Source organism: Mustela erminea, chromosome 19 (genome assembly GCF_009829155.1).
Source record: "Mustela erminea isolate mMusErm1 chromosome 19, mMusErm1.Pri, whole genome shotgun sequence".
In the NCBI taxonomy this organism is placed as follows: Eukaryota; Metazoa; Chordata; class Mammalia; order Carnivora; family Mustelidae; genus Mustela; species Mustela erminea.
In genome coordinates, this window is record NC_045632.1 from 41,110,916 (window position 1) to 41,136,977 (window position 26,062).

The following is a 26,062-nucleotide window of genomic DNA, read 5'->3' on the forward strand; positions in this document are numbered from 1 at the left end:
AATGCTAAGGTAAGGACTCATATGTGAGTCAAGACCTGATGAAAGAAGGTTTTAAAAGCACAACACAGAACAGAAGAAACTGGGTTCTAGGCAGAAGGAAAAAGAACCTTAAGTGCCCTGACCCAAGGTGGGTTTAATACACTCCAAGACCAAGGAATCAAGGTTTTCTTCTTCATCTCTCAGGTCCATAACCAGCCTGCCAAATGATTTTTGGAACATTACCTTTCCTTTTATGGCCTGTTCACTCCTCAAGCTTCCCCATAGCATTCTTTGGAAGATGAAAACTTCAGTGTGAACAGAGCATGAATTAAGTTCTTAATGAAGTTACACTTACTCACTGGCCCAGGTCTCCAAGGAAAAAAGAAAACAGAACTTTCCAACAATGGCGGGTGGACCATCCATCTTTACTGAACCTTGTAATAGGAGGCATGAAGGATGAGAAGATTTTATTGCCACCGGGAAACCCCCAGCCACACAGGATAGAAAATGGCAGGAAGAAATAATGAAGATGTAAAGAGCAGAAATGGCTACAGAGGTTATTATGGGCTAGAAGTGATATCACCAGGAAGGTGACAGTGGTAGATCCTGACTTTGCGCCCCTGCCCAAGAACTGAACACATTCTAGAATGTGAAGGTGAGGCTGAAGCTCCTCTGCACCATAACCACAGAGAAAGAAGGTAAGAGAAGCAGTTACAGCTCACCCCACTCCAGGCTTGCCGAGTGCCACACTGGGAGGTCTCCCTAAGCCTATAGCCCACGAGTGTGACAAAAGAGCTCATGATGGACATTGAGCTCCCCCAGCATTGTGGGTCACTTTGGGGGAGTTTCCACTTCGGTCTTACCTCAAGGAGATCATGGGGGAATCTGCAGGGCTTGTAACAACCTGCATTCCTATCTCGGACAACTGAGTTCCTACCTGCAGTGCCCAGGTAGATGTCCCAAAGAACCGCCTTCCCCTAGGTACAGTTTGACCAGAGGATGAGGGAGGGTACAGGGCAGCCTGATTTGGGACCTCAGATGAAGGCCTTGCTGCACCATCAGGCTGGTCTCCTTGCCCCAGCCTGGCAGCTAATTCATAGCCTAGACCAATACTGTGAGTGTAGTTCCTGGCCCTGCCCAACCGGTAAGCCTGTTCTGATACCTGGATTATGTCTTGGCATAGCAGCACTCAGAGAGCCCAGACCAAACAGTGATCTCATCTGGCCACAGTTTGATGCACTGGTCTATCTATTAAGACTCTTAAACAGGAGCTAAGCAGCCTTGGGACATGTTCTCTGGCTCCCTGCCTCTCCCCTTGCAGGGAAGCTAATGCAACCCTGATTACAATGGTACTTGAACAGATGACGTGACCAGCAGCTTTATCTTTGTGGAGCCAAGACTATGGCCATCTGTCCAGGCACCTGAGTATGCAGATCTGTCTGATTTCACTCCCCCCAAAAAAGATCTATTGACCCTGAAGCCTTGTCTGCTGCCTGACCAGGCAAGGGAATATATAGACCAGCCCAAGATGAATGTAGCCTCCAGACTGACAGTACCAAGAACCCTAACCAGAACTCCTCGGAATCTGTTGTTGATCTTGCAACTCCAATTACAGCAGCACATGAGTACAGAGCTTGGTACATAGTTCTGCTTCATTGGACTTCAAAACAAGAAACTTTCCAGCTTGTGGCTTGTGCAGGGACCCACTAAGAAGAAAAACTAAGAAACTGCCCCTTGCTCAAGGATGTAACAAACTGATACATGTAGAGTATCAAGTCTAGTGATCTGGTAAAGTCTGGAAGAGGAGACTATTTACTCAAATGTACAGATACCAACATAAGGATCACAAAAAAATGTTTATATGATAGCACCAGGGGGAAATAATAAAGCTCCAATAAATGACACAAAAGAAATGGAAGAGCTATGGACTGTCAAAAATTTCAGAATTCTCTTAAAGAAGTTTAATGAACTACAAGAACACAGAAGAAGGCAACTAAACAAAATTAGGAAAACAATGCATGAACAAAACAAGTTCAACAAATTAAAACCATAAAAAATTAAACAGAAATCCTAGAAGTAAAAAATACATTGAATGAACTGAAGAATTCAATAGAGTGCTTCAACAGCAGACTTGAGAATGCCAAATAAATGATCCAGGCAGAAGAAAAAAAAAGAATGAAAAAGTTTAAAAAGTATACAAGGCTAATAGGGCACAGTTAAAAGAAAAAATAGCCACATTATGGAAATCCCTGGAGAGAAAGTTTAAAGAAATAATCACTGAAAAATTGCCAAACTTGGGGAGAGAAATGGACATCCAGATCCTTGTGGCTGAAAAAGGATCTCTCACAGGTTGAACCCCAATAGTGCTACACCAGGCCACATTCTAATTAAATTGCCAAAAGTAAAAGACCAAGAAAGAATTTTGGAAGCAGCAAGAGAAAAAATTACATAAAGGGAACCCTGTAAGACTATATGTATATTTCTCAGCAGAAAATTTCAGGCTAAGAGAATAAGTTTCTTCCTTTCAGTATTTTGAATGTCTCAACCAAGAATTCTATACCCAGCAAAGCAATTATTCAAAAATAGAGAAATTTCTAAACAAACAAAAGGTGAGAGAGTTCACCATGCCTGGACAGCCCTTATAGGATTACTGGTAAAGGGAAATCTTCAGTGAAGAAAAAAGATGCTAGTTTACATCATAAAAATAGTAGCAGTATAAAACTCACTGGTAAGGGCACCTGGGTGGCTCAGTGGGTTGAGCCTCTGCCTTCGGCTCAGGTCATGATCTCGGGGTCCTGGGATCGAGTCCCGCATCAGACTCTCGGCCAGGAGTCTGCTTTCCCCTCTCTCTCTGCCTGCTTCTCTCCCTGCTTGTGATCTCTCTTTCTGTGTCAAATAAATAAGTAAAGTCTTTAAAAAAAAAATTAATTAAAAAAAAAACTCACTGGTAAGAGTAAATATATGATCAAAGATATATCTTGGTATTTGGTAATGATGATGTATAATTCACAACTATAGTTTCAAATTTGAAAAACAAATGTAATAAAAATCTTTGGGGTTATTTTGTAAATGAAATATAAAAATATGTAAATTGTACTAGCAATAATCCACACATGAGGAGAAGTACAAGTGTAAAATATAGGAGACTTCTGTATGCTTCCTAACTGAAAATAATAAAATAAAATAGTGCTGTCAAAATTAGAATACACTGATAACTCATGTAAGCCTCAAAGTAGCCCCAAGAAAAAACCTATAGTGATTATAAAAAAGGAATTGATAATCAAGTCATAGCATACTGATATCAAAAGGCCTCAAATACACAAGAGAGAGTAGGATACAAAGGAGGGAACAGTGTTACCTTTATTATTTGTTACCATTATTAACAAAATGGTAATAGTTAAGTCCTTATCTATTAATGATTTAAGTGTAAATGGATTAATTTCTCCAAACAAAAGACATAGAAAAGCTAAATAGAAAAAACAAGACTTAACAGTATTCTGCCTATAAAGATTCACTGTAGCTTTGAGAACACACAGACTGAGTGAAAGGATGGAAAAAGATATGTTAAGCAGAAGGTAATTTTTTTAAAAGCAGGGGGTAGCTATAAATCTATCAGACAAAATAGAATTTCTCTTCTACCATTTTTACTTTAAAGAAGGTCATTATATAAAAAAGGCATCAATCCTATCAGAAGGCACCAAAATTGTAATATTTATGTACCCTACATTGGAACACTTTAATATATAAAGCAAAAGCAGAACTGAAAGAATGAAAGGCAATAGAAAAATGGTTAATATCTTACTCTCATTAATGGTTAGCTCATCCAGAGAATAAATAAGAGTCAATCTGAACACTATAGCCAAATGGACCAACAGACATACACAGAGCATTCCCTCTGACAAAAGTGGAATACACATTCTTCTCCAGTAAACACAGAACATCTTATAAGATAGATTATATATTGGGCAATAAAATAAGTCCTACTAATTCCAAGAAGATAGAAATTATGCTCAGTACCTCTCTGATCAAAATAGTGTGCACATTTGATAGGAGAGCTAGACAGTTTCCATGTATTCATATGTTTAATAATATTTCTCCTTTGAGCCACCAATGGATCAAAGAATACAAGAAGCACAACATACCAAAACTTAGAACTTATTTTGTTGCATCCCCTAAAAAGTTTCTAACAGTAAATAACCACATTAATAAAGATATCAAATAAACTAGATAATTCTATGACTCGAGGAATTAGAAAAAATAAACTAAGCCCATAGTTAGCAGAAGGGAAAAAAAGATGAAAGCAGAAATAAAGGAATTAGGAAACAGGAAAACCATGGAAAAGATTAGCAAAACTAAGAGTTGGTTCTTTGAAAAGGTACACAAGATTCACAGACTTCAGCTAGATGAAGGAAAAAAGGACCCAAAGTAATTATGAATGAAAAAAGACTGCACTAAGGATCATAAGAGGCTATTCATGAGCAGCTCTATGCCAGCACACTGGACAGTCTAGAAGAAACAAATTATTAGGAACATAACCTACCAAGACTGAATCAGGCAAAACACAGAAAAGAAGAACAGACCAGTTATTATTAAAGGGATTGAATTAGCAACCAAAAATCTCCCAACAAAAAGGATGCCTAGGACCAGATGGCTTTACTAATAAATTTTGACCTAACATCTAAAGGATTATAAGAGCTGGGATCAAGATAAAGTGTTATCCTCATCTCACTTGCTCAATTGGACACGCCAAAGAACAACTACATACAGAACAGTTCTCTTTGAGAATTATCTGAAAGCTAGCAGAGAAGCTCTTCACAACTAAATGCATAAAGAAAAAGCCACATTATAAGAGGTAGTTGGCAGAGATGCAGTCTAAGCAGGACTTCACACCCCTAGTGCTGCAGCCCATGAGTAGGAGGGATACCACAAAAACAGAGACCCTTCCTGAGGAGCAAGGCATTCGAGACTTATATTGGAAAGCCCTACCGTGAGATAAACCAAATAATGTCTGGATTAGAAAATCAGTGAAACTTAATTCTGGGAGAGCCAGAGAGCTATAGGAAGTCAGATTTCCATTTTAAAGGGTCTGTGCATAAAGTCACTCACTCTGAGACCCAGCACACAGGCAGCAATTTGAAAAGAACCTGAGCCTTATGTGAGGGAAATTTCTCCAGGAATAGAAGCAGTGGAGGGTGCTATTTTTCTTACTTCCCTCTCTTAGCTAGCCCAGCACTGGTGAATGCTATCTCTGACATTTTCCATCTACTTTTCTAGCACCATTCAGTCTGCCCTCTCTGGCAGGTTATCTCTCCAAAGCCACTCCTGTCCACCACTTCTACTGAGTGACCTTAGCTAGAATTGGTGTCCCCACACTCAACCACACCAGCATCCAGCCCTGTCCATCCATGTGCCTGTAGTAGTTATAGCCTAGCATATAAGGACCAGCCCTGGAATGCCTAGTTCTGATGGCTGAGGGGAGGGGATTGCACTTCTTTACCCCATAGGACACCATTTACCTAAAGCCACTCTTCTAAGACTGGGAGATATAGCTGATCTAATACAAAGAAACAAAGAGAACCAGGCAAACTGAGGAGAGAGGGGAATGTGTTCCAAAGAAAAGACACAAATCTCATAAAAAGGACTAAATGAAATGGACATATGCAGTCTACCTGATAAAAAGTTCAAAGTAATGGTCATAAAGATGCTCACCAAACTCAGGAGGACAATGGATAAACACACAACTTTGCAAAAGAAATAGAAAATAGAAAAACCAATCGGAGCTGAAGAATACAATAAACAAAATGAAAAATTTGCTCAAAGAAATCAGATAAGAGGATGCATAAGAATGAACCAGCTATTTGGAAGATGGTAGTGGAAATCACTCAGGCTCTAAGAAATTTAATGTAATAAGGATAGTCTAAGGGACTTCTGGGACAACATTGAGCATACTAATATTCATATTATAGGAGTATTGGAAGCAGAAGAGACCAAGAAAGGGGAAGAAAATTTATTTGAAGAAATAATAGCTGAAAATTTCTCTATTCTAGAAAAGGAAATGGACCTTCAGGTCCAGAAAGCACAGAGAGCCCCAAAGAGGTCCATATCAAGACATATAATTAAAAGGTCAAAATTTGAAAACAAAAAGAGAATCTTAAAATCAGCAAGAAGAAAGCAAATATTCAGATTTTTCCTGGGAACCTCCCAAGACTGTCAGCAGATTTATCAGCAGAAATCTGTAGGCCAAAAGGGAGTGGCACAACAGATTCTAAGTACTGACAAGAAATATCCTACAACCAAGAATATTCTACCCGGCAAGGTTATCCTTCAGAACTGAAGGAAAAAGATGTTTCCAAAATGAAGAAAAGCTGAATAAGTTAATCCTTACTAATCCAGCCTTAAAAGAAGTCCCTTTAACATTTCTTTCATGTTCAAAAGAAAAGGCCACAAGTAGAAGGAAATTATGAAAGAAAAAAATCACCGGTAAAAGCAAACCTACAATTAAGGCAAGTACATCAGCCATTTGTCAAGCAAGTATGCAGGTTAAAAGACAAAAGTAGTAAAATCAACTATATTTGTAATAATTAAGGGATACACAAAAATATAAAGTAGGATATCAAAAATATAGAACATGGGAATAAGCACTATAAAAATATAGTGCTTTTAGACTGTATTTTAAATACCATTAACTGAAAATAGACTGATACATACATAGGGTGTTATATATGAACCTGATGGTAAACATGAATCAAACACCTGAAAGTGATGCACCAAAATCCCTGTGTAACACTAAAATTTATCAAATCACAAAAGAGAGGAGCAGAGAATTACCAAAACAACCAGAAAATGATATACAAAATGGCAGTAATTCCATACCTATCAATAATTGCTTAAAACATAATGGACTAGTGAAAGCTACCAGGGAAGATGTTAACAATGCTATCAATGAGTTCCAATCTAATCTAAATTCTCTAACAGCTAGGGTAACTGAGGCAGAAGATAAAATTAGTGATCTAGAGGACAAACTGATAGAGGAAAAGGATCAGGAGGAGGCCTGGAACACACAGCTTAAAGGCCATGAAAACAGAATTAGGGAAATAAATGATGCCATGAAACGTTCCAACATCAGAATTATTGGAATCCCCAAGGGGGAGGAGAAAGAAAGACTAGAGGATATAGTTGAACAAATTCTTCATGAAAATTTTCCCAATCGGGTGAATGGAACCACCATTCGTGTCCTAGAGGCAGAAGGGTTTCCCCCCAAGATCATAGAATCTAGGAACACCTCGAGACACCTGATTGTGAAACTGCTCAATCATAATTTTAGACAGGAGCTCTTGAAAACAGCTAGGGGAAAGAGATTCCTTATGCACAGATAAAGACCCATCAGAATAACATCAGACCTGTCCACAGAAACCTGGCAAGCCAAAAAAGGGTTGTCAAGATGTATTCAGGGCACTAAATGAAAAGAACATGCATGGGGCACCTGGGTGGCTCAGTGGGTTAACCCTCTGCCTTCAGCTTAGGTCGTGATCTCAGGATCCTGGGATTGAGCCCCACATCGGGTTCTCTGCTCAGGAGAGAGCCTGCTTCCCCCTCTCTCTCTGCCTGCCCCTCTGCCTGCCAGATCTCTGACAGATCTCTCTGTGATCTGTCAATTAAAAAAACAAAATTAAAAAAAAAAAAAGAAAAGAAAAGAATATGCAGCCAAGAATACTTTATCCAGCAAGACTGACATTCAAAATGGATGGAGAGAGAAAGAGCTTCCAAGACCGGCAAGGTTTAAAAGAATATGTGACCACCAAGCCGAGACTACAAGAAGTATGAAGGGGGTTTCTATAAAAGAGGAAAAAACCCAAGAATATCATTGAACAGAGATTTATGGAGACAGTCTATAGAAACAAAGATTTCACGGATAACATGTTATCAATAAAAACGTATCCCTCAATAATCACTCTCAACGTCAACGGCCTAAATGCGCACATAAAACGGCACAGGGTTGCAGACTAGATAAAAGGGCAGGACCCATCCATATGTGGTCCACAAGAGACCCATTTTGAACCTAAGGATACATCCAGACTGAAAGTGAAGGAATGGAGAAATATCTTTCATGCCAACGGGCCTCAAAAGAAGGCTGGGGTAGTTATTCTCATATCAGATAAATTAGATTTTAAACTAAAGACTATAGTCAGACATACAGAAGGACACTACATCATTTTCAAATGGTCTATCCACCAAGAAGATCTAACAATTGTAAATATGCCCCCAATACGGGAGCAGCCAACTACATAAGACAACTGTTAATCAAGATAAAGAGTCATATTGATACAATTACATTATTAGTAGGGTATCTTAACATGCCACTCTCAGTAACAGATCATCCAAGCAGAAAATCAATAAAGAAACAAGAGCACTGAATGACACATTGGACCAGGTGGACCTCATAGATATATACAGATCATTCCACCCTAAAACAACAGAATATGCATTCTTCTCGAGTTCACATGGGACCTTCTCCAGAATAGACTACATATTGGATCACAAATCAGGGCTCAACCAATACCAAAAGACTGAAATTATTCCCTGCACTAGGGATCACTAGGCTTTGAAACTGGAGCTCAACCACAAGAAAAGGTTCAGAAGAAATTCAAACACCCGGAAGCTAAAGACCACCTTGCTTAAGAATGCTTGGGTCAACCAGGAAATTGAAGAAAAACTTGAACAATTCATGGAAACCAATGAGAATGAAGACACTTTGGTCCAAAACCTATGGGATACAGCAAAGGCGGTCCTAAGGGGGAAATACATAGCCATCCAAGCCTCCCTGAAAAATCCAGAATACACCAGCTGTCTTTATACCTTAAAGAACTGTAGGATAAACAACAAATTAAGCCTACTCCACACACAAGAAGGGAAATAATCAAGATTAGAGCAGAGATCAATAAGATAGGAACTAGAGATACAGTACAACGCTTCAATGAAGCTAGAAGCTGGTTTTTTGAAAGAATCAATAAGATCAATAAACTATTGGCCAAACTAATCCAAAAGAAAAGAGAGAAAACCCAAATTAATAAAATTATGAAAGAAAAGGAAGAAATCACAACTAACACCAAGGAAATAGAAACAATCATCAGAAATTATTATCAGCAATTATATGCCAATAACTTAAGCAACCTAGATGAAATGGATGCATTCCTGGAAAACTATAAACTTCCAAAACTAAATCAGGAAGAAACTAACAACCTGAATAGACTAATATCTAGCAATGAGATTGAAGCAGTGATCAAAAACCTCCCAAAAAAACAAGAGCCCAGGACCTGATGGATTCCCTGGGGAATTCTACCAAACTTTCAAAGAAGAAATAATACCTATTCTCCTAAAGCTGTTTCAAAAAACTGAAGCAAAAGGAAAACTTCCAGACTCTTTTTATGAAGCCAGCATTACCCTGGCCCCCAAACCAGGCAAAGACCCAACCAAAAAGGAGAATTTCAGACCAACACCCCTGATAAATATGGATGCTAAGATTCTCAACAAGATCCTAGCAAATAGGATCCAACAGCACATTAAAAAGATCACCAACCATGACCAGGCAGGATTTATCCCTGGGTTGCAAGGGTGGTTCAACATTCGCAAATCAATCAATGTAATAGAACAAATCAGTAAAAGAAGAGAGAAGAAGCACATGGTCCTTTCAACTGATGGACAAAAAGCATTTGACAAAATACAGCATCCGTTCCTGATTAAAATACTTCAAAATATAGGGATAGAGGGAATATTCCTCAACTTCATAAAATCTAACTATGAAAAACCCACAGCGAATATCATCCTCATGATCAGGAACAGGACAAGGATGCCCACTCTCACCACTCTTGTTCAACATAGTATTAGAAGTCCTAGCAACAGCAATCAGACAACAAAGAGAAATATAAGGTATTCATGTTGGCAATGAAGAAGTCAAACTCTCTCTCTTCCCAGATGACATGATACTTTATATGGAAAACCCAAAAGACTCCATCCCCAAACTACTAGAACTCATACAGCAAATCAGTAATATGGCAGGATACAAAATCAATGTACATATATCAGTTGCTTTCTTATACACTAACAATGAAAATACAGAAAGGGAAATTAGAGAATTGATTCCATTTACTATAGCACCAAGAACTATAAGACACCTGGAAATAAACCTAATGAATGAGGTAAAGAAACTGTACTCGAGGAACTACAGAACACTCATGAAAGAAATTGAAAAAGACACAAAAAGATGGAAAACCATTCCATGCCCATGGATTGGAAGAATAAACATTGTTAAAATGTCTATACTGCCTAGAGCACTCTATACTTCCAATGCCATCCCAATCAAAATTCCACCAGCATTTTTCAAAGAGCTGGAACAAACAATCCTAAAATTTGTATGGAACCAGAAGAGACCCCGAATTGCTAAGGAAATGTTGAAAAAGAAAAACAAAACTAGGGGCATCACATTGCCTGATTTCCAGCTTTACTACAAAGCTGTGATCACCAAGATAGCATGGTACCAGCACAGAAACAGACACACAGACCAGTGGAACAGAGTAGAGAGCCCAGATATGAACCCTCAACTTTATGGTCAACTAATCTTCGACAAAGCAGGAAAAAATATACAGTAGAAGAAAGACAGTCTCTTCAATAAATGGTGCTGGAAATATTGGACAACTATGTGTAGAAGAATGAAACTCGACCATTCTTTTATACCATACTCAAAGATAAACTCAAAATGGATAAAAGACCTCAACTTCAGACAGGAATCCATCAGAATCCTAGAGGAGAACATAGGCCTAGAGGAGAACCTCTTCGACATTCGCCACAGCAACTTCTTTCAAGGCATGTCTCCAAAGGCGAAGGAAACAAATGCAAAAATGAACTTTTGGGACTTCATCAAGATCAAAAGCTTCTGCACAGCAAAGGAAACAGTCAAGAAAACAAAGAGGCAACCCACAGAATGGGAGAAGATATTTGCAAATGACACTACAGACAAAGGGCTGATATCCAAGATCTATAAAGAACTCCTCAAACTCAACACTCAAAAAACAGATAATCACATCAAAAAATGGTCAGAAGACATGAACAGATACTTCTATAAAGAAGACTTACAAATGGCTAACAGACACTTGAAAAAGTGTTCATCGTCATTAGCCATCAGGGAGATTCGAATCAAAACCACATTGAGATGTCACCTTACATCAGTTAGAATGGCCAAAATTAACAAGGCAGTAAACAACATGTGTTGGAGAGGATGTGGAGAAAGGGGAACCCTCTTATACTGTTGGTGAGAATGCAAGTTGGTGCCACTTTGGAAAACATTGTGGAGATTCCTTAAGAAATTAAAAATAGAGCTTCCCTACTACGCTGCAATTGCACTACTGGGTATTTACCCCAAAGATACAGATGTGGGGAAAAGAAGGGCCATCTGTACACCAATGTTCATAGCAGCAATGGCCACAGTCGCCAAACTGTGGAAAGAACCAAGATGCCCTTCAACGGAGGAATGGATAAGGAAGATGTGGTCCATATATACTATGGAGTATTATGCCTCCATCAGAAAGGATGAATACCCAACTTTTGTATCAACCTAGACGAGACTGGAGGAGATTATGCTAAGTGAAATAAGTCAAGCAGAGAGTCAATTATCATATGGTTTCGCTTACTTGTGGAGCATAAGAAATAACATGGAGGACATGGGGAGATGGAGAGAACAAGTGAGTCGGGGGAAATTGGATGGGGAGACAAACCATGAGAGACTATGGACTCTGAAAGACAAACTGAGGGTTTTGGTGGGGGATGTTGGGTGAGCCTGGTGGTGGATGTTACAGAGGGCAAGTATTGCATGGAGCACTGGGTGTTGTGCATAAACAATGAATTCTGGAACACTGCAAAGAAATTAAAGAAAAAATGGACTATATGTTCCAATTAAAAGTTAGAGGGTACTGAGTCAATTTCAAAATAAAGAGATACATATATAGGCTGCCAATAAGATGATGAAAGACTTATAGTCTGAAACCTCTAAGACACTGGTTAAAGAAATTGAAGATGATACAAATGGATGGAATGATATACAGTGCTCAATAATAGAAGAATTTATACTATTAAAATGTCCATACTACCAAAATCTATCTTAAAAACAAATTTGGAAATATTATGATCCCTGATTTCAAACTATACTACAAATATACAGTAATCAAAACAGTATAGCACTTGCATAAAAACAGATACATAGATGAATGGAAAAAATACAGAGCCTGAAATAAACCCATATTTATATAGTTAGTTAATCTATGACAAAGGTGTAGAAGTACACAATGGGGAAAAGACAGTTTTATCAATAAATGCTGCTGGGAAAACTGGACAGCAACATGTAAACAAATGAAACTGGACCACTTTCTTACACCATACACCCCAAAAACCCCAATGGATTAAAGACCTAAATTTAATGCCTGAAACCATTCCATTCCTATAAGAAAACATGGACAATAAACTCATGGACATCCACCTTAACATTATGGTTTGGACCCTTCTCCTCCGGCAAGGGCAACAAAAGCGAAACAAACAAATGGAACCGCATTAAACTAAACGTCTTTTGCACATTTAAGGAGATCACTCATAAAACAAACAAGCCACTTACTGAACCGGAGAAGGTATTTGCAAATGATACATCCAGTAAGAAGTTAATATCCCAGATATATCGAGAACGTATACAACTCAACACACACAAAAAGCAATCCAATTAAAAAGTGGGTGGAGGGGGTACCTGGGTGGCTCAGTGGGTTAAAGCCTCTGCCTTTGGCTCGGGTCATAATCCCAGGGTCCTGGGATCGAGCCCCGCATTGGGCTCTCTGCTTGGCAGGGAGCCTTCTTCCTCTCTCTCTCTCTCTCTCTCTCTCTCTGCCTGCCTCTCTGCCTACTTGTGGTCTCTATCAAGTAAATAAAATCTTTAAAAAAAAAAAAATGGGTGGATGACCCGAATAGGCATTTTTCCAGCAAATACATGCAGACAGCCCCTTGAATAGATGCTGAACATTACTAATCAGTGGGGAATTTTTCATCAAAACCACACTGAGATGTCATTTGACACCAGTCAGAATAGCTAGTATCAAAAAGACAAGAAATAAGTTTTAGTGAGGATGTGGAGAAAAGGGAACCTTCATGCAGTTGGTGGGAATGTAAACTGGTGCAGCCACTGTGGAACTCAGCATGAAGATTCCTCACAAAATTAAAAATATAAATATTTTCAGTTCTAGCAATTCCACTTCTGGGTTTTTGTTCAAAGAATATTAAAACATTAATTTGAGAAGATATATACACCTCTGTGTTCCTTACAGCATTATGTACAATAGCCAAGATCTGGCAGCAACCTAAGTGTCCACTGATGAGTGAATAAAGATGGGATATATACATGTGCACAATGGAATATTACTCAGCCACAAAAAATAAAATTTTGTCATTTGCAACACCATGGATGGACCTAGAGGTATTAGGCTAAGAAAAATAAGTCAGATAACAAAAAACAAATACCATATAATTTCACTTATATCTTCTATCTAAGAAATGAAATAAAAATGAACAAAACAGAAACAAACTCATAAATCTGAAGAATAAGCTGGTGGTTGCCAGTGGGGAGGTCAAGAGGGAGGAGCAATATATGTAAAGAGAATCAAGAGGTACAGACTTCCAGTTAAAAATAAGTCATAGAAATGTAAAGCACAGCCTAGGGAAGATAATAACAATCAAATTACTTTGTATATGGACAGATGGTAGCCAGACTTAATGAGGTGATCATTTTATAACATACATAAATGTAAAACTGCTATGTCATACACCCAAAACTAATACTGTATGTTAACTCTTCTTAAGTTTAAAAAAAATTAATGCCAAATGTCTAACTTTTCAAAAAAATTTAAAGAGGAGGGAACCCTCCCAAACTCCTTTTACATATCAAAGATAGTAAAAGTACTACAGGAAAACTTCAGGCCAATATCCCTTATGAAGGAGATGGAAAATTCTCAATAAAATACTAGTAAAGTGAATTCAATACTACATAAGAAGAGCCTTTACCATGATCAAGTGGGATATGTCTCTGGGTGGCAAGGATGGTTCAACATATGCACATAAGTGATTGTGATATACAACATTAACACAATGAAACATAAAAATCATATCCCCTTCACAGAGGCAGAAAAAGCATTTGACAGAATACAATATTGTTTCATGATTAAAAACTCTGACAAATTAGGTATAGAAGGAATGTAATGAAACATAATGAAGTCCATATATGACTAGCCCACAGGTAACATCATACTCAGTCATGAAAGGTTAAAAATTGTTCCTCAAGGATCAGGAGTCAGACAAGGTGTTCACTCTCACCATCCCTGTTAAACACTGCTCTGGTTAGGACTTCCACCACTGTCAGGCACATGGAAGAAATTAAAGGCACTAACATTGGAAATGAAGAGGTAAAATCGCAGAACACATTGTTTATACATATGTCTATAAAAAATCCTAAAGACATCATCTAAATACTATTAGATCCAATCAAGGAATTCAGTTAAGTTTGCAGCATACAAAATTAACATATAAAAATCAGTAGTGTTTCTATATACTAACATCTATCTAAAAAATAAAGGAAATATTCTATTATAATCACATCAAAAAAATAAAATACTATGGAAGTGAAAGATCTCTACACTGAAAACTACAAGACATGAATGGAAGAAATTGAAGACAACACAAAAAGAAAACATATTGTGCGTTCATGGATTGGAGAATTTATATTGTTAAAATGTCCTTACTACCCAGTATTCTAATGGCCTCTTATACAGAAGTAGGAAAAACAGTCCTAAAATATATGGAACCACAAAGGACAATGAATAGTCAAAGTAATCCTGAAAAAGAATGAAGTGGGAGGTACCACACTTTGATTTTAAGCTGTATTATTAATTTAAATAATCAAAACAGTATGGTACTTGACTAAAAACAGACACACAGAACAATGGAACAGAACTGAAAGCCCAGAAATAAATCCATGTATGTATGGTTAACTACTACTGACTAGTTAGCCAGGAATACTCAATAGAGAAAAGACAGTTATTTGAATAAATGGTTGACTATTTCCTTGTAGAAAGAAACTAGACCTCTTTCTTCCACTACTTACAAAAAATAACTTATAATGGATTAAATATTTTAATGTAAGGACTGAAACAATAAAACTCCTGGAGGATAAAAGGAAAAAGCTCCTTGAGATGGGTCTTAGCAATGAGTTTCTTGGATGTTTATAAATAAACAAGTTGGACTTTATCAAACCAAAAGGCTCTGCACAGCAAAACAATCAACAATATGAAAAGATAACTTAGAGAATGGGAAAGAGTATTTATAAATTATATATCTGATAAGGAGTTAATATCCAAAATATATAAAGAACTCCTACAAATCACCAGCAAAAAAGCAAAAGCAACCAACCAACTAAAAAAGTACCCCAAGCCAATTTAAAAATGGGTGAAAGACCTAAATATACATTTTTCCTAAGAAAATATCTAGATGGCATACCTTTTGTACACACAAAGGTGTTCAATCCCACAAGGGAATCATTAGGGAAATGTACATTAAAACACAAGGACATATCACCTGTTAGAATGGTTACCATCAAAAAGACGAGAGAACAATGCTGGCAAGGCCATGGAGAAAGGGCAACAGAGGTGCCTGGGTGGCTCAGTGGGTTAAAGCCTCTGCCTTCGGCTCAGGTCATGATCCCAAAGTGCTGGGATCGAGCCCTGCATCGGGCTTTCTGCTGAGCAGGGAGCCTGCTTCCCCCCTCTCTCTGCCTGCCTCAAATAAATAAAATCTAAAAAAAAAAAAGAAAGAAAGGGGAACAATTTTGCACTGTTGGTGAGAATGTAAATTAGTACAGTCACAATGGACCTGAGTATGAAGGTTCTTCAAAAACTTAAAAATAGAACTACTATATGACCCAGCAGTATCCAAAGGAAGTAAAAACACTTTATCAAAAATCTATCTGCACCCCCACGCTCATTGCAGCTATATGATAGCCAAGACATGGAAAAAAATTCTAAATGTCCATTGATGGATGCGTGGATAAATATGTACATTATTCACCATTAAAAAGTAAGGGAATCCTGCTATTTGCAATAATGTGCCTGGAACTCGCGAGGATTATGCCAAGTGAAATAAGTCAGAGAAAGAAAACTCCATATGATCTCACATATGGAATCTTAAAATTCGTAGAACAAGAGATCAGATTTGTGGTTAGCAGACAGGAGGGGGAGTGGGAATTGGAGGCAGGGAGTTAAAAGGTACGAACTACCATTGATAAGACGGGAAGTAGCCTGTAGCATGATTACTACAGTTAACACCGCTTAGGTTATCATTTCAAGTTGCTAAGAGTATATCCTGAAAGTTCTCCTCGCAAGAAACTTTTTTTAATGTATCTGCATGAGGTGAGAGATGTTAACTAAACTTATTGGGGTAATTATTTCACAATATATGAAAGTCAAATCCTTGTGTCATACACACTACACATACACAGTATGGTATAATAGTTATATCTCAATAAAAGTGGGGGGGAAATTGTGAGGTTCATGAATGGGAGATGCTCTAAGATCCGAAGCAATCCAGGAAGGCTATCTAGAAGAGGAAGAGTTTCAGGTAGACCTTGAAGGAGGATTAGTGCTGGACTAAGAGGGCCCATATGTATATAAAGGGACCATATAATTTTGTTAATTTGGTGGTGGGGGGGAAGAATTAGATGCATTAAATCTGGCAATGATAATACCAGACAAACTTTGAACACCTTGTCTTGGAGTTTATGTGCTTCCTCAATTCTGTAAAAGATTTTCACTTCTCACTTTCCTCCTGGACTTCCCTTCTAGAAAGCACAGGGCCAAAATTAATACTCAGAGAAAACATATTTGCTAAGTTTTATATGTAATGATTTGTCTTTTTTATCCACAGCCTTAATATTATAATGACAGCATTTTTAGAAATTACCCAAAGTGGGAAATTAATGACCTTGTATTCAACCAGGTCTAGATTTGAAAGTTCCAGCACTTTCTAGCTTTGAAAGAATAAGTAAGTCTTAAGGTTCCTGAACATCCATTTCTTCATAATAAAACAGAATTTTTTTTTTAAAAATGACTTTATAGAGTTTGTTGTATCACATTAGGAAAAACAATGCATCGAGTAAAAGGGGTTAGCTCCTGGTCTGTGCTCCATAAATGCTGGTTCCCTCCTGTCCTGCATTATGGGAGCCGCTACACTCTTTTCCACCCTGGTCTGAACCGCACAGATCCTGTCCAATGTATGATTGGGAAATATTCCCATATGCTTAGACTTAACTGATGTTCTACCTTCTGCTCTCTTCCATCCCAAACCCTAGTTAAAGCTGCATAAATGATCCCCAGCCTACACACATTTTCCCCCTAACTTCCCCCTAGGAAAATAACAGATGTCATTGTCTTCTATTAGGCTCATTAGAGATCTTTAGTCATCCAAGCCTCTATGGGTGCACGACCATAAACAAGATAGCCTTGCCCAACTGTGGGGAATGCCAGAGCCCCAGCTTTGTGAGGCCTAATATCAATAAAGGAGTTGGCAGTGCCTGAGCCCCACAACCTCGTGTCGGGGGAATCCCCCTTCCTGATTGGGACCTTCTTGGTTACTGACGTTTGCAGGGTCAAAGAATACTTCAGTAACCCTACTTCCTTTCCTTTCACTCTCTATGATCCCCAAAGGGTTATTGTTGATCAACAGCTGTTCATAAGTGAGTAATGAGAAAAGATGCATTCCGAGTGTTCCCTCAACAGCCTATGACACAGCAAGGCAGCTATGAAGCTGGGAGTATGCTGGGAACCCAGACAGCTCAGTGTCCAGGAATGAGGGTTATTTCAATGTAATTCCATGAGGATTCCTGAGAATGCAAAATGCACCACCTCCCATGCCTAAGCTCCAGCTCCCAGGCCGACCACGCTGGCCTCACAGGCAAAAGCCAGTGCACGTCCAGGTGACTCAGTGACAAGGGTACAGACACCAAACCAACACCTGGCACAGCTCTGAAAACCGTCATCAGCATGGATGTGTTGAAGCATCTGTACCTGGCTTTACGGTGTCCACTTCTGAGCATCTGTTCATGGGTTGGATTTCTGGAGCTGGGTCTATTTCAGGGTCATACCTCTGGATTCCTGGTGCATCCAGAAGTTACCAGTCATGTCTAGCACTGTGGGTGCCATCTCACGCTCCTGTGTCCTAATGCAGCAGGTGCTTGGGGTGCCCTGACCTCCCTCTGATTTTACCACAGCTGCGGCTGAAAACTCTGTTCACCTAAGAGCTCCCCATCTTAATTAATGCAAAGAACAGAAGGTCTTGGCTGATGGGTGAGAACAGCTCAGCCTAGCCCTAGCGTCCTACAGCGGCATGCTTCATCCTCTCCCTTTGTCTGTCTCTCTCTCTTTTCTCCCCTTTCCCTCCTCCCATGTCAGTATAAAAGTGTAGACACAGACATTTGGAGAACTGAGCACAGATTCGTGAATAAACAGCATCGTAGGTTTTACCTGAGGGGTAGTGAGAAATGTAGGGTCACAGAACTCATCCTGGACCTACTGGCTCATATTCTACAATTTAAAAAAGATCTGCAGGGGTGCCTGGGTGGCTCAGTGGCTTAAGCCTCTGCCTTCGGCTCAGGTCATGATCCCAGGGTCCTGGGATCAAGTCCCGCTTCGGGCTCCCTGCTCAGCGGGGAGTCTGCTTCTCTCAGCCTCTGCCTGCCACTCCGCCTGCTTGTGCTCACACTCTCTCTCGGATAAATAAAGAAATAAAATATTTAAAAAAAAAAATAAAAAAAGATCTTCAGATTATTCCAGTGAACACTAAAATCTGAGAAGCACTGGTCTAGATTATTTAATGCATAGGAAAAGATGACCCAGAGAGGGCCACCACCCCTCTGGCTGTTCACCCTTCGTCTCACATATTGATGGCTGCTCTAATACGAGAAGGAGTTGACCAGATTCTTTAAGTAAAAGGGGGAAACTGCCTTGTGCTATTCCCATATTATCTTTCATTGTCAAATATCAAGAGTCATCCCATTAATTAACTTGGAAAACAAACTTCCTTGAAATTGCTGGATGCAGACTCACTCTGCGGCTTCAACAGCAGCAGTGCCAGAAAGGATAATTTCCTGAAAGCTTCCTATTGCCACACAAAGCAAGTCATCCTAGAGGGGGAAAAAAAAACAGTCCTAATATAACTGCTTTTCCTTTGCGCTCATGCAGGAAGTTGCCACATGTTTGCACTCACCCTTTCTATCAAAAAGTTGCTTTCTTGCCATGATTAAAATATATGAAGTCTGCTCCCCTAGCCACGTCACGATGCTGGTGTAGGCATCGAGAATTTCCCAGCTAACCCTCCCATCCCCCGCACCCCATGTCATGAGTGGCTCTGAGACTGTTGAAGATGGGATAAGCATAAATTAGAACCAATTCCTTTATTTCACAGCGCGCACACACACACACACACACACACGTGTGTGCACAAGCGGGTCTGGGCATATAGACAGATGCTTCAAGATAATTGTCCAAGCTGGAATTCTATTACAAACTCCTCAACTCTGATCGCAAGGCTCTTCTAATGTCTTTTTAAAAATACATAAGCCTTTCTTTGATAAAAAGGAAGCCTGCAAGTTGAGAAATAATTCCACTCGAGCCCTATCTGTTTACCTGCCTCCCTCCTAGTCTATCTATCTGCCTGCCTACCTGTGTAATCAGTGACTAAACCAAAAAAAAAAAAAATGTGGGGGCGTCTGGCTGGCTCAGTTAGTTATACATCTGCGTTTGGCTCAGGTCAGGATCTCCGGGTGCTGGGATCTAGCCCTGCATCTGTCTTCCTGCTCAGCGGGGGGCCTGCTTCTCCTTTTCCCTCTGCCTCTAGTCCCCACAGATCATCCTTTTTTCTATCAAATAAATAAACAACAATTATTTGTGCAAACTCCAATATACTCAAGAAGGGACTTCTCGGGGTGCCTGGGTGGCTCAGTGGGTTAAGCCTCTGCCTTCGGCTCAGGTCATGATCCCAGGGTCTTGGGATCGAGCCCTGCATCGGGCTCTCTGCTCAGCAGGGAGCCTGCTTCCCCCTCTCTCTCTGCCTGCCTCTCTGCCTACTTGTGATCCCTCTCTGTCAAATAAATAAATAAAAATCTTTTAAAAAAGGGACTTGTCTATTACTGTGATCCTACATGTAAGGTCTGTAGGTGCTAGCTGATGTTTGGCTCTGCACATCACAGCCGTAGGGATTATTCATTCCTATGAGTTTTGTCTAACTTTGCTTCTTTGGGTCACCTGAAATCCTATTCTAAGACAAGTGGGCATAATTCAGAAGCTTTTCTCTGTAATTGGGCGCTATTTCTGAACCCTGAGTGGTTTCTGGTTCATGCATTGCCCAGTTTGACCATCACAACCCCATCAGGTGGGCAAATCTAACACCTTTTGTTGCATTTTACAGAAAAACATGAAAATTGGGGGCTCAGAGAGAGACTTACTGCCCATGTGCGTGCACACTTAGTGCCCACCAAGAAGCCCTCAGCTGAATGACTCCATGGCTGCAAAAATGTATGACCTTGAACAGCACATCAAGCCCCTGTCTGTTCGCCCTATGCTCCAGGTCATTCCAGACTGGCCTGACCGGAGAAACAAGGTAGTGTGTTATACAAATGGGCTGGGGAGGCAGATCTTCAGTAAATGGTGTTCCTTGTGCTCTACCATGCATGGAACACGACTGTGTGTAGTGCTCAACTTTTTTTCTTGGCTGTGGGTTTCCCTCTTGCCTTTTAAACGCACACACACACACACACACACACACACACACACACACACGGTCTACTTGACCACTAACACACTGTGATAGCCTCAAAGCAAGTCCTCACAACTGGAAGTTGCTCTTTAATTATTCATAGATATGACAAAACCCATCATCCATCCCCAGGTCTGAGGTACCCTGGGACCCCAGCCACAGCTCCAGCAGCTCCTCCCAAACTACAGCCTCTTGGATATGAACAGCAGAGCCCAGATTCCTTCGCAGCCGACCTGGGGCTAACCTCCTCCAGGATCTGTCCCTCTGTCTGCTGCATGATGGAAAGACAAGGACTTTCAACAGGTGGCATGAGGCCAGGGAAACAGCCCCCATACACACTCGCACTGATCATGTTAATCAGTCTGTTTAAGAAGCAGACTAAAGATGAAGATCGTTAAGCTACGATTCATACCAACAATATATAATTAAAAAATTTAAAAAAAAAAAAAAAGAGGGGCGCCTGGGTGGCTCAGTTGGTTAAAGCCTCTGCCTTCAGCTTGGGTCATGATCTCAAGGTCCTGGGATCGAGCCCCACATTGGAGTCTCTGCTCAGCAGGGAGCCTGCTTCCTCCTCTCTTTCTGCCTGCCTTTCTGCCTACTTGTGATTTCTCTGTCAAATAAATAAATAAAATCTTAAATAAAAAAAAGAAAGAAAGAAAACCTGTTTGCCTCACTGCTTTCAACCAATTACTGTAACTTTCATAGTGACGGTTAGAGACCTTATGCCTCTCCTTACTCTCTCCTCCTCTAGTCATGTCCTTTGTCTTGAGTACTTAGTTTCCATTAAACCCTGTACTGGGCACCGGGGTGATGGACACAAGCTTCACCAGTCCCTTCCCTGAAAGAGAACCAACCAACCTCTTAGGTGAGATGCTAGAAATAGTATCTGGGGGTATGGGGTCCAGCTTATGGGGGGTGGGCACCATGGCAAGCCCATCTATCATTCTTGTGCCTCACCGAATCAAGGCCGTACCCCAGCCTGTGAGAGCTATCTGTGAGGCAGAGATGACAGCAGAGCCTGAGTCCTGAAGACGCTTACGGACTGTGCTGACACAGAGCTAGAACGGCGGCTGTGGATTGTTTCTGTCCTTGTAAAATCCCTCGGTGGGAACCCTAATGCCCAATGTGATCGTACGGGAAGGTGGGGCTTTTGGGAGATGCTTAGGTCATCAGGGTGAAGCCTGCATGAATTAGATTCTAAGGGAGGTTCCAGACAAATCTCTAGTCCCTTTCATCATGTAACAATACAGCGAGAAGGCGCTGGTTATGAACCAGGAATGGGACCATCACTGAAAGAAGTCCAAGGTGCTTGGCTGGCACCTGGGACTTCTCAGCCTCCAGAACAATGAGCACTGCACTTCAGTTATCTGCTACCCAGCCAGTGGTATTTTTAAAAAGTTGTGTTCAAGTTGTCTCAGCAGACTAAAACATGCTCTGTGCGGCCCATCCCCAAATCTTACTAGACGTAGACATAAGCACAGAGCATGGCAAGACACAGGGAGGTCCCCAAACCGAGGGGGCAGAGGTGAAGTAGTGCGGGTAGGCTCTTCCCGAAAGGTGACCCCTGAGGTTGGTAATGAATCGCTCGAGGGAAGGTTCATGGGAACAGCAGCACAGCCAAGAGGGAATCGCAGGACGGGCCGAGGCACGGCAGGGGAGAGTGGGGAGACATCTTCCCACTGTTCACTGTGGCTGGAGGGTTAGTGGGTGTGGAGGAGAGGTGGGGAGCGTGGGAGGGCACAGCAGTCTCAGAAAGGGACTTTCTCGGCTACAGGAGGCAATGGTATGGTGGGACCCAGGGGACAAGGTCCCTCAGGAGAGAAATGGGGGGCCACTTTCCCTATACTGATGTAATGGGACCCACCCCCACCCCCCTGCCATACACACAGCACGTACCCTGAGCAGACAGTCGTGGAGGGCTGGGAACCCAAGCAGAGCCACAGGGACTCTGGAAGGACAAGGAGAGGGATGGGGCACAGGACATAGTTTCAAGGGGAACTTCCCAGGGTGGGGGCATTTTTTTTTTTTTTTCCAATTTTAAAGGAGCTAGAAGGCTTAGGACAGTTTAGGGAGACACGTGGACCAGAGATAGAGACTTCTCTGCAGTATTAGGCTCACTTGGAACTCTCCATGTCTGGTGGGTTTGGGGGCACAGAGGGATGACGAGGAGAAGGTGCTCCCCAGGAGGACTCCTCCAGGGAGCACTCTGCCGCCTGCTCCCAAGAGGGGAGCTGGCTCCCGCAGCCACGAGCAGGCATGCGCCGGCTGGGGCTCAGGACGCAGCAGCCCGTGGGGCTGACGGGGGTCTGGAGCCCTCCTTCTCCTGGTCAGTAAAATACAGGCGTGCGCTCATCCCTATACACGAACAACCACACGCTGATGCTTCTGCAAATAGAAGCTCTTTGCACGATGTGTCTGTAATGTGCTCTAAGTGAGCGTGAAAGAGTAAGCTGACAGTTTGGGGTCACGGGGGTGCCATCCCCGGAGGTAAAGGCAGGCAGCATTACACAGGAAGACTGAGAAGAACGTGGGGTCCGGAGGAGGGCTGGGGAAAGGCGGAGCGGGGGACGGTCATCCCACCAGGATGAACATCAGAACTTTCTCTTCAGGGTGCGGGAAAGATGGTGACGGGGGAGCTCGGCAATGATGGGAGAGAAGGGAACACCGCCTCCTGCTCTCTGTTGGGAAGACTTTGGGAAAGTAAGCCAGCCCCCACTGTATGTAGAGCGAACCCCCTCCTGCAGGGGGCCCCCACATTCATGCCTTTTCTGCTGAACACTCCATTTCCACTAGGGAACCTGGAGCCCAGCGGCGGGCTCTGACAACACTGGGTCTTGTGCTGGTCCAGGCTCAGAGGGAGAAGGGAACGTGATGGGGCAGTACCGGTGTGTGTCACGTTGATGCTGACTCAACTCTCCTGATGCTGAGCCCACCCTGTGTGTGGGTGCTGGGCTTGGTGGAGCCAGTCTCCCCCACGGTCAGCATGATGGCCTCCCCCACACCCTACGTGGGACCACAAACTGGCAGCCAATCATATCATTGGGGGCGCTCCCCAGGACCTCGTCCCAACTAAACCTCCTTCCCCCCTTCCCCCACCAGGCTCTGTGGAGGTTCTGTGGACATGCCTCACAGTCATGTACCAAGCATGAGTACTCCACATCTGTCCCCTGCTCTGCTTTGACTCCCGCTGCTGTCACACGGTAGGTCATCCTCACCACTCTTAGAACTACTCATCTGCCCATGCTAACAGAGGGCAGATTCACTTTCCAAGTGGTCATTTTAGAGACGACCGCCATCTCGCACACTGGGATTCTGTCCGTAGAAGGCACTTCATGAGACAAGGACACCCAAGCTGTGCACCTGCTTCACAAAGGTTGATGCAAAGATTAGGAGCTAACAGAGGTGGGAGAGAGGAGCCTGGGAAGTTCCCCCTTCAGAGGGAGGGAGGCACTGTTTGAGTTCTGCCTGTAACGTGTACTGTTGTAAGAGTAAATGGTTTCCTTAGGGAGGATAACTTCATGGGAGCTATTTAAACAAGTCCTTATCATGACACCTACTGACTTTTACTATGACCTTCTACTACCATGACCCACAGTGACCTACTAACACAGCCTGATGTGAACAGTGTAGAGACTTGACTCGCCACTGATTCTTGTGTCATCCCTGACAGCTAAGGATTATCCCCCACTTCACAGATGAGGGGCGTCAGGCTCAGATAAAGGAGACCCGAGCAAGATCACATGGTAACTCACAACCAGAGCCAGTCTTTGGACCTGCGCCTGGACATCTCCGAAGCCCACATTCCCTCTCGACGCCACGCCGTGTCCTCCTCCTTTGCCTCTCGTGCCCATATTGGGAGGAAATGTCAAGTGTAATTCCTGAATCTTGAGCTTGGAAAGTCAGGCCAAGAAGTGCAGCAAATATAGTACACATGACATATCTGGTGGGAAGCTAAAAAATGTCAAGTTTTGAAACCATGAATTATTTTCCTTCTGTTTCCTCAAATCAGCACAAGCCCATCTGCATGTGGTTTTTCCTAAGGCAATATGCTGAGAACAAGTTCCACCCAGGCCTGTCCCACTCTCTTAAGTCTCCCAGGACACTCTGAGGAATTCACAGAGAACACAAGGGTTGGAAAAATGGTGACTGTCTTGAGGTGGATGTCATAAGCCCTGGCAAGACCTTGAGCTTCACTGCTAAAAACCCAGCCTGCCTGCAGATATCTCGGCTTCATTTAATAAGAAAACGTGCTGGGGCGCCTGGGTGGCTCAATGGGTTAAGCCTCTGCCTTCGGCTCAGGTCATGATCTCAGGGTCCTTGGATCGAGCCCCGCATCGGGCTCTCTGCTCAGCGGGGAGCCTGCCTCCTCCTCTCTCTCTGTCTGCCTCTCTGCCTACTTGTGATCTCTATCAAATAAATAAATAAATAAAATCTTTTAAAAAAAAAAAAGAAAGAAAAGAAAACGTGCTTTCATTCCTCGGTTAGAAAAATGGAGCTTATCAAAACAAAAACAAAAACAAAAAGCAAAAACCACCCAGGGTAACACACTAAATTTCTTACAAAGGTCTGCATGAGTGATAATGGGAAGAGGAGGAGAGTTCGTATTCAGCACGTGCTGCACATTTTCCCATTCATCTTCATAGAAACCATGCAGGGCACGTGCACCCATTCGACAGAGGAGGCTCAACCAAGTAGAATATATTTTTGTCAACGGTGAGTACTAAGGATTAAAGAACATTCATTTGCACGAACACAGACACATCGGCGGGAGAAGGAGAGTTTGAGCTAAGGCATTTGAACTCCAGAGCCTGTGAATGTTGGAGCAACGATAGAGAAAACGTCATCCAGGGCTTCCGCTTCACAGATACAGAAACCAAGTCATAGGCAAAAAAGATGTGCCCTCTAATAGTTTACATAATACGGTAATTTGTCATATGAACTTACACACTTAGGTTCATATTCACTCACACTTCCGATCACACATCTCCTCTCAAGCACTCTGAGAACTGGCCACCTGTAGCTTCAGGATTCTGCTTACATCCCCTTCTCTGAGAGGGTGCACCCAGCCCCCGGCTGCTGTGAAGGCAGTTGCTAACGGTCCGCAGCGGCAGCTTCTCTGGACAATTGTCCCGGACTCATCAGAGTGGCCTGAGACGTTATTCCCATGCTGTGACCCCCCAAGAGGAGCAGCACAGAGTCA

At 41.8% G+C, this 26,062-nt stretch overlaps 1 long non-coding RNA gene across 1 annotated transcript; it reads left to right on the top strand.

Annotated features, from left to right (window-relative positions):
• Positions 1-579: 579 nt before the first annotated feature.
• LOC116579916 lies at positions 580-21,273 on the top strand. Its single transcript, XR_004281456.1, has 3 exons — positions 580-677; positions 20,515-20,706; positions 20,995-21,273. It is a non-coding gene; the product is annotated as an uncharacterized LOC116579916 (long non-coding RNA).
• The last annotated feature ends 4,789 nt before the right edge of the window (positions 21,274-26,062 follow it).